Source organism: Ciona robusta, chromosome 13 (assembly GCF_009617815.1).
Source record: "Ciona robusta chromosome 13, ASM961781v2".
In the NCBI taxonomy this organism is placed as follows: domain Eukaryota; kingdom Metazoa; phylum Chordata; class Ascidiacea; order Phlebobranchia; family Cionidae; genus Ciona; species Ciona robusta.
Genome location: NC_143247.1, coordinates 2,464,036 through 2,465,765, shown reverse-complemented (window position 1 = coordinate 2,465,765; position 1,730 = coordinate 2,464,036).

Below are 1,730 nucleotides of genomic sequence, written 5' to 3'. Positions count from 1 at the left end.
GGTCTGCCAATCAGGATTTCTACAGAGAGGGTAAACCATATCTTTATAATCTTCCATATGAAATATAGAAAAGTTGCATATGTTTACAACATTGTCATTGTAATTTTCTGACAAACCCCTTTTAATAAAATGTTGTTTTTTTATTTAAATTCGCAAGTCCGTTATATATTGGTACATGTTATGCAACACATCTATATAATAGAAATGTAGTTGACATCATTCTGACAACCATTCATGTGCCGACCCCTATTTCCATCCTGGAACAAATAACCATGTTTGTTTGTTCCGCATGGTGCAATAAATAAATTATAAAAAAAAGCGTTTACTTTTAGAAAGTGATTTTGTTGAATACAGTATAAATTAATTATTTTAGCTTAGTGAAGCGAGGACAGTTGTTCAAAATGGGTTTTCGGTTTGAAGTACCCATCGTCCGCTTACCACTGTTTATTTACTCCCGTACGCGCGCTACAGGTACATGAAGCAACCATGTATATTGCGCAAACTAACATTCGTACTATATCTCTTGTAATAACAAGTAATATTTAAATAGCTATCGCCACATTAAAACAGATGAAGAAATACTTAAGCTGACCATACAAGTATTTTATTATAAAGAAAGATGTGACGCAGAGGTGAGCGCATTATAGTAGATTGGGGGTAAGATGGAACTGGGTATAATTCTCGTTTATCGTTCAATTTGGTAGTAAACAAAGAACTCCTGTACAAGGTGGTATGTTGGCGCTTGCGTCGCATGTTGATCCATGGGGGTGGCTTACACGGCTTTCGGTTAATAGAGGTGGTATGTAGGCGCTGATGAACGCGTCGCAGGTCGATTCATGCGGGTGGCTTGCACGTCTTTCGGTTAATACTTTAGGGACCGTCAAATATAGAGCAAATGTGCAAAGCGATACTGTGGCGGGAAGTAAAGGATGCTGTACGCATCGAACGTCAGTTGTAAAAGTAGACATTTGGTAAATATGAGCGCAGGACGCGTCGAAGGTCAATCCATGCTGGGGATGGCATACAAAGTTTTCGAATATAGTTCGGGCGTTTGAGCAGCGCCGCAGGTCGATCCATGCGGGTGGCTTGCACGGCTTTCGTTTACTACTGTGGAAGGTAGTAAGACGCGGGACGCGTCGCAGGTCGATCCATGCGGGTGGCTTGCAAAGTTTTCGGCTAATATGCTGTGAAAGTATAGTACGGGCGTTTGAGCAGCGCCGCAGGTCGATCCATGCGGGTGGCTTGCACGGCTTTCGTTTACTACTGTGGAAGGTAGTAAGACGCGGGACGCGTCGCAGGTCGATCCATGCGGGTGGCTTGCAAAGTTTTCGGCTAATATGCTGTGAAAGTATAGTACGGGCGTTTGAGCAGCGCCGCAGGTCGATCCATGCGGGTGGCTTGCACGGCTTTCGTTTACTACTGTGGAAGGTAGTAAGACGCGGGACGCGTCGCAGGTCGATCCATGCGGGTGGCTTGCACGGCTTTCGTTTACTACTGTGAAGTATGGTACGGGCGTTTGAGCAACGCCGCAGGTCGATCCATGCGGGTGGCTTGCACGGCTTTCGTTTACTACTGTGAAGTATGGTACGGGCGTTTGAGCAGCGCCGCAGGTCGATCCATGCGGGTGGCTTGCACGGCTTTCGTTTACTACTGTGGAAGGTGGTAAGACGCGGGACGCGTCGCAGGTCGATCCATGCGGGTGGCTTGTAAAGTTTTCGGTTAATATACTG